Genomic DNA, 7,558 nt, shown 5'->3' with positions numbered 1-7,558 from the left:
AGCCGCAAGGGCTACAGGGCAAGAAACCCAGGTCCACAGCCCCCTGCCCCCAGCAGGAGGCAATGGCTTTTGTGGGGTACCAGAGCCCAGTTCCCACCCCCTGCTGCCTTCTGCCTGCCTGCTACGGGCTCAGACAGTGGGTGGTGGCTCCCTGCCACTACACACACTCCTGGGAGGGCAGGGGAACCCGTGCCCTCCAGATATGTGTGTGGGGCAGAGGTGGGCATGAGCTACCCACTCACTGTGGGCTCAGGCTCCCACCGAGGCCTCTGCAGCCCAGCAGATGTGACCTGGTGATACAGGGCACCACAGGGCTGTATAGAGAATCTCCTTGCCACTGCAATCTCTGCACTGCCCTAGCGATGTGCCACCTGCATGCACGGCAGCAGCAGGAGTGGCGGTGTGGGGCTGTGCCCCTCACTGCTGCTGCATGTGCGGGGGACACCATGCCAGGGCAGTGCAAAGCTTACAGCAGCAAGGAGATTCCCTATGCAGTCTCCCTGTGTCCTGCATTGCTGAGACTCACCCAGTGGGCTGCAGAGGCCCTGGGGGAGGGCAGCAGGGTGGGGAGCCTGTGCCTGCCTCCACCCTACGTATTGCAGCCCTGGGCCCCAAGCCCTGTGCACCACCCAGTTGGGCAACAGCCCCAACCCCAGCCCTGCCCAATTTCCTCCCTCCCTCCATCTCTATGGGAGCCTCTATCCTCCCCTCCCACCTATGGTATCTGCTCTCCAAGCTGCCTGATGGTTAAGTGCATATACATACACAAGGCACCCCCTGCCTGACCGCTCTCCTCCTGTTCCGTCACAGCCCCTTGCAGGCTGGAACTTTGCAAGCCTGCAGAGAGCTCTTTGCAAAACTAAAAAATCCAGATTTTTCTCCATTAAAATGAGAAATCCATGGTTTCCTCTGGTAAAGGGGAAATTCTGCATTTTTCTCCATTTCGCAAGGGAAACAGAAAACCCTGATCCCTGTTCTCTATAAGTAATGGTATTTTAGTTGGAAGGGAACATAAGAAGAATATGGTTTTTATAGGATTTATAACTCTAGTATCTAAGCATTGTTCATAGATTAAAAAGTGCACATTATGGGTGCATCTACATGTGATGTTACGCTGCCATGGCAATACATTATGGCGACATAGAGTCCTCATGCAAAAACCATGATGCCACAGCTACATCTCCATAGCAATACGCTCCCTTAGTATAGCACACTGGTTTGGTGACAGAGCAGCTAAAAATGACCATGCACAGACAGCATGGCACAGTACACACTCTTATTGTGCTGTCATTTAGTACTACCTTAAGGAAGTAAATGACAATGGCTCTTTAGGTCCATGTATAGACGTGCCCTATGTCTATGCTAACTAGGCCTGTGCAAATAGGGAAGTATTCAATTCGGATTTGGATTCAGCTGATTTGGAGGACAGTGATTTGATCTGGAGATTCGGATCACTGTCCCAAAGCACTTTTGGCTGAATCGGCTTTGAAAGATTCGGCACTGATTCAGAGAGATTCAGAGATTTGGCTGTAGACTATAATGGGGAATCACTGAAATACCTATAACTGTGAGATGGTATAAGGCTAGACCTAACAATGACCAAACTCCCAGAATGCTTCAAGGAGGCTGAGGAGTCAGCGATTGACATTCTGTTATATCACTATCTGACCCTTGGATAATTGGTGCAAGCAGTGTGATAAAATTTGCAAAAGTAGCTTTGTATTGTGTAAACAAGAAACCGCAGATATACCGCAAGTAGAATACTCAGAAGCAAGTACGCGTTAAGAGGATATTGCAAAATTGCAGCATGAAACCACACATATCCGCTTGGCAATATTATAATGATGGTATAAGTAGATTATAATGAAGTAGAATTTGCATTAAAAGCAAGAACTCATTTTAATAGAAAGTGTATCTCATTTTAATAGGAAGCGTAAAAATTGTGAAATATTTAAAATCCTGTAACGCGATTTGTAGACTAGAAAATAACTATGTATTAGTTAGGAGTATATGAGATGCGTGACTTCAATGGAACTTTGCACTTGTGCTGGTTTGGTATCTTTACCTCAAAAGATATTGGAGCGATTTCGAGTCTGAGCTGAGTAGCCGCACCTTGATGCCACTTGTTGGTATTAAGAAAGCAAGGGCTTAGCAAAAGACTTTAAGTTTTTACCTTTTTGTGCTTAATAAAATCCAGAACTGAATTCAGGTCTGAGTCTGTGCTTAATTAAGCCTTAAAGTCATCGGTATGAACTCAAACAATAACTTTGTCATTTTTTGGAGGATTTCAATGAAAACAGCAGAGATGGCAGCTCCTTCTGAGGGCATGAATCCTGCCAGTTTTCATGGAGATAGGTTTAGGGGTTTCTGGGAAACTGCACCTCAAGCTGCTGACAAGCAGGACTCGCGACGTGTAACTTTGTGTGTGTGTTAAGGCACAGCGGGGTGAAAACTGAAGAGATGGTAGCCCCTGTTCTCACCCTTACAACTCCACTGCAACCTGTAAGCATCAGGTATCCCAAAGATCTTACAGGTCTAGGTTTTCCCTATCCAGGACTGTGCAGTGGCTGGAGGTTATCAGGTGCCTTCTGCTTCTACCCACCTTTCACCAGGGAGGTTTGTGGGTTTGGCATGTCCTGGGGTTTGGCAAGTTCTTCCTGGCACAGGAGCTCAGCGGGGACATGTTCTTCCCCTGCTGGCTGATGAGAAACAAAACTGCCACCTCCAGCTCTGAGAGTGAGCCATTAAATGGCTGCCCTCATTAGCACCTGTCCTGCCACATACATAGCCCCTCATGTGGGCATGAGGGAGGCCTGCCAGATTTCAGGCAGTGGTGCAAGGGTTTCTGTGAAGCTGCACCTCAAACTGCTGAAAGCAAAACTTGTGTCACTTATGTGTGTCAAAGGGTGTAAATTGTAGCCGTGTTGGTCTAAGGACATAACCCAGACAAGGTTCTTAGGGTCAGTCTGATATCTTTTATTAGACCAACAGAATAGTTGGAGAAATTCTTCTTTGCAAGCTTTCAGGTTTAAAAATCCTTCGCCAGGCTGAGGAAGCGTCTAGTTGGCGTATGTGCTCTCCCTGGATGGAAGGAATAGTAAAGAAGCCATAGGCTGGCATGCAATGCAGGCAAGAAAGTCAGTCAATGAAAATGGAGGCATCAGGAGATGACAGAGACAGGCTGGGGTGTGGGATGTAGCAGGTAGACGTGGAGAGGTACCTGTTGCTACTTGGAAAGTCAGGTGTCAGGCAAGTTGTAGTGTGTCATAAATCCAATGTCTATATTGAGTCCATGAGTTTCTGTATCTAGGAGGTTGATGAAGTCAATTTCATAGGCCCATCTGTGAAAAGTTGTTTGTGAAGTCAAACAAGCGTTGAACCTTGCTAACTTGCCAACATATTTCCAGTACCCCCACAAACTATGCACCAGAATCTATCAAAAACAAAAATACCCAACTACCTGTGGGCGCACATTTCTCACAGAAAAAACACTCTGTCACCAGTCTCTCAGTTCTGATGCTCAAAGGGAATTTACAAACCACTTTTCACAGATGGGCCTATTAACTTCGTGTCATTAACCTCCTAGATACAGAAACTCATGGACTCAATATAGACATTGGATTTATGACACGCTGCAATCTGCTTGACAATTGACTCCCCAGGTACCTCTTCACTTTTACCTGCTACATCCCCCTTCCCCACTACCCCAGCCTGTCTCACCCCTCGATGCCTCCATTTCCTTTTTCATTGACTGGCTTTTTTGCCTGCGTTGCATGCCAGCCTCTGAATTCTTTACTGTTCTTTCCAACCAGGAAGAACACACACACACCAAAAACATGCTTCCTCAGCCTGAAGAAGGGTTTTAAACCTGAAAGCCCATGCCTCGCAGATGGCACCCCAGGCAACTAAGCTGAGTTCACCTGGAGCCTCACAACTCCTGTGCAAGCAGCAAGATTCAGGCCTCTCAAAGATCTTAGGGGTCTGGGCTTTCCCCACCCAGGACCATGTGTGTGTGTGGTAACTGGAGGTTATAAGGTGCCTCCTACCCACCTTTCACCAGGGAGATCCTCAGTCCTGGCATTTTCTGGGGCTGCTCCACTGCTGGCAGTCCCACCAGGCCTCTCAACCATGGCACGGTGCAGTTTTAGTGGTCATGCCCAGGACCTGGGGTCTCCTCTTTCCCCATAGCCTGAGCCCATATCTCCAAGTTCATCATGGCATGGGAGCTCAGCAGAGACATTTTCTTCCTTTGCTGGTTGGTGATGCAGTGAGAGTTGCCTCCAGCACTGTGGGCAGGGCATTACATGGTTTTAAAAAAAGGAAATAGGTGCAGATGGAGTGAGAAGGGTGGCACTCACTCTGTCTGCAGGTGGAGCTTGGGGAACCCCAGGAGTGGAAGGTTCACCTTGAGAAACCCCAGCTCTTCCACCAAACCAGGATCCAAGTGGGTGTGGTGGGGTGTCTCTACATCCGCAGCAATGCTGAACACCCTCTCACTCGAAACACTGTTCAGTGGACAGGACAGGTGTTCCTGGACAACCGTGGCCAGATCCTGCCACATCTGGCTGTAGGTTACTTAATAGGCCAAGGGGTCACAGTCCAGCAACTCCAGGTCCTCAGTGAGATAGGTAGCCACTGAAGCCTCAGCGCTACCTGCCCAAGGCTGGGGTCTGGTGCATCTGGACCCCAACATTGAAGCCAAGCCCTTGGCCCATATTGGCAGTAGGTGGTGTGGAGACTGGCTTTGGCTAGTGCTGGAAGTGCTGACACGGCCCCCTTTTCCACTTCCACTCACCTCTGCCCTTCTGCCTCCCTGACTGTTCACCAACACCTCCGTCCAGTGATCGATGGTTTTGGTGCTGCCAGTGCACATGCTCCCCTTCACTTTTGGGTCACATATGCCTGCCAGCATGTGGACTGTACTGGACTGCAACAGATTCAGCCATTTTTTGATGCCCTTCTTCAGCTGCCTCACCAGTGTCTGCACATCTGGTGACAGTAGCTTACCCCAGGAACACTGACCCCTGGAACTTCTCCATTTGGTTCTGAAGTTCCCTCATTATAGGGATCACCTGGCTAAGAAAGGCATCACCAGTGCTGAGGGTTTTGGTGGCCTCGGGGAATGGCTTGAGGACCACCAAGATCTGGGAGATGGTATCCCACCCCACTTTGTTAAGGGGGGCTGCTAATCCCAATCTCCCCAAGCAAGTATAGCAGGAACTGAACTAATGTAGCTGATGTTAACATAGAGTGTAATAATAGTGAAATGTAACCATGTTAGTTTTGTCCTGTAAGCAACCTGAAAGCTTCATTTTGTATCCTTCTGCTTGACATAAATGAATGAACTCTGCATAGCCTTTATGTATACGTGTGTGTAAAAGGGAGAATGGTGAGAGAATGGCATAGAGACAGAAGAAGAAGATTTAACTGTTTATGCAAGCAACAAGATGCCAAATGTAAGTGACCAGTCAATAAAATAATTAATGAATGGCTGAAGAATTCCTTTCAGGCCTAGGGCACAAAGAAGATAACGAGGAGAAGGAATGCACCCATCCTGCCAGATGGGCAGCAAGAACACTCCAAGGCTGAGATAAGCTGAAGACAAAAGAAGAACAACCACAAAAACAGAAGCTGGGTATAGAAAAACCCCAAAGCACTAAAACAAAGGATGTCAATCCCTATAAAAGACGACTTCAAAAATGCCAAAGTGGGTGAGTCTCTCTCTCAACTGCTGTTTCATCGGAGCACAAACATGTCTGTTTCACCCCACTCCAAGCTGTTATCTACAGGATCTTTCTCTTATAATAACCACCCTACCTACTATCTGCATCCTGCACTGGCCACCCAGTGCTATTATTGAACAACTGTTGCTAGTAACTATAACGTCTGAATGGAATGGTTGTTTTGTATTTGTGTGTGCCTGTGTGTAAGTTTTATGCATGATAATTTGTGTGTGTCTATATGAGTGGTGTGTCCGAACCTCTATGTCTAATTCGTGTAATCAGTAAACACTGCATTTTGCCTTTTCCCCCTTTATAAGGTGTCGCTCATAATTTGAGCAATTGGCAATTTGTGTTACACAAGGCCGTCTCATGGATGGCCTTTTGTTGCTCCACTGGTCTTTCCAGCATCAGGTATATGGAGTTCCACCAAGTCTCCACATCCTGCATGATTTTGTGCTACAGGATACCCAGCTCTGGCTGTTTCTCCCACAACCCCACCTGTTTCTCTTGTCCCCCTTGATGTTGTGGTGGAAATAAAGCATCTCCTTCCTGAATTTTGAAATCATCTGGGTGATAATGATAATGCCATCACCAGCAGCCCTGTTACCCTCCAAGACATTCCTGACTATGGGGTGCAGCTTGTGTGCCACACAGAGGATGCCAACAAAGTTGGCATCATGGACCACCTTGACCATATTGGACCCATTGTCAGTGACCATGAACCAACAGGTGAGCTTGCCCTGCCCAACGAGCCAACCCTGCACCATGCGGTTCCTGTTCACCATGATCTCCCTTACCATGTGGGACTCATCCATCACCTCAGCTTGAAGGAGAGCCCACCGACAGCCTGACTGATCACACCACTGCTATGTGAGGGAGAGGTAGGCATGATTTCCACCACAGCAGCTCCAGATGTCTGAGGTGAAGTGCAAGGCTACCTGCAGCCCTGTCTTGCACAATTCCTCCCTCAACTATACTCTGCATGCCTCATACAGGAATGGCACCACCATCCTGCTAAAGGTGGTGTGTGTGGACACTTGGTAAGATGGGGCCATTAGCGCCATAAGCCACCTGAACCCTGGCCACTCATCTAAGGAGAAGGGCAGGACATCCGGAGCAAGCATCTCCCCAGTGCTCTGTGTGACCTTGCTCACCCTTGCAACACGCCTCCCTTTGTCTGCAGCTTTCCCCCACCACTGCCTCTACTTCATGGGGATGGGTGCTATAAAGTGAGAGAGGGACTTCCCTTTGGGCATACTCCCACTGGTTCAGGCTAAGGAGAAACAAGGGCAAGGGGGTGCTGCCTCCTGAGATGCAGCAGCATCACTGTGGTGGTAAAGTGCTTCACCTTCTTGCCCCGGCTGATCTGCCTTGGCAATGCTGGCAGATAGCATACTTGGGATCATTTGCCACTTCAAAATGATCCCACACTATACTGCTGCCCCCCTGATTCTAGATTGAGGGTGGGTATCCTGCCTTATCCCCCTTATCAGCAGGCTGAGGCACAACAACAGGAGGAGCTGACTCAGCTGAGCCCCTTGCCTCCACAGCCTCAACCTCCCCCAAGGGGCTTTGTAGACAGGGAGACTTGGCTCTAGGGGAACTTTGAGAGATGTGGAGCATAAACTCAGATTCTCCCTTGGTCCACAGAATTTCTTTTGCTAGGGTGCTCAGGTCCACTGCTTCCAGATCCAGCTCCTCCTCTGGCACTGGGAGGCTCATACTTGGAGGTAAAATTGGGGAGGAGGAGACAGTCATATTGCTGCTGGTGGCTGTTTCTGGTGTTAGGGGAGCTGGTGCAGGTGTAGGGACAGGTACTGCTCCCACCTCCTTGC

At 48.7% G+C, this 7,558-nt stretch overlaps 1 long non-coding RNA gene across 2 annotated transcripts in view; it reads left to right on the top strand.

Annotated features, from left to right (window-relative positions):
• The window catches only part of LOC109303427, a 91,474-nt gene extending 85,943 nt beyond the window's left edge, over positions 1–5,531 (top strand). For both annotated transcript variants that reach the window (XR_002099106.1, XR_002099105.1), the window contains exon 5: positions 5,498–5,531. This is a non-coding gene — a long non-coding RNA (uncharacterized LOC109303427). The remainder of the gene's footprint in view (positions 1–5,497) is intronic.
• The last annotated feature ends 2,027 nt before the right edge of the window (positions 5,532–7,558 follow it).

The sequence above is a fragment of the Gavialis gangeticus genome, unplaced genomic scaffold (assembly GCF_001723915.1).
Source record: "Gavialis gangeticus isolate Ggan-Ray unplaced genomic scaffold, GavGan_comp1, whole genome shotgun sequence".
Lineage (NCBI taxonomy): Eukaryota > Metazoa > Chordata > Crocodylia > Gavialidae > Gavialis > Gavialis gangeticus.
The sequence above is the reverse complement of the archived record's forward strand: the minus strand, read 5'-3'. Positions and strand labels throughout refer to the sequence as shown.